The sequence below is a fragment of the Theobroma umbraticum genome, unplaced genomic scaffold (genome assembly GCF_002168275.2).
Source record: "Theobroma umbraticum cultivar Fairchild unplaced genomic scaffold, ASM216827v3 scaffold_89.0, whole genome shotgun sequence".
In the NCBI taxonomy this organism is placed as follows: Eukaryota; Viridiplantae; Streptophyta; class Magnoliopsida; order Malvales; family Malvaceae; genus Theobroma; species Theobroma umbraticum.
In genome coordinates, this window is record NW_018397271.1 from 2,266,502 (window position 1) to 2,266,713 (window position 212).

Below are 212 nucleotides of genomic sequence, written 5' to 3' on the forward strand. Positions count from 1 at the left end.
ATATATATATATATATGATATATGTGAAATGTGATCAATGCTATGCATGTCAACATTGCCAAATCAATGAGACCTTAATTACAAAATTAATAAATAAAAATCTCTCATTAATATATTGTGTCAAAAGTTACCTTCCACCATATAACAAGATAACCAAGCTGCTCTTTTATTTGGAGGCTTATTAAGTCACTCAAAGCCAAACTTTTACACGA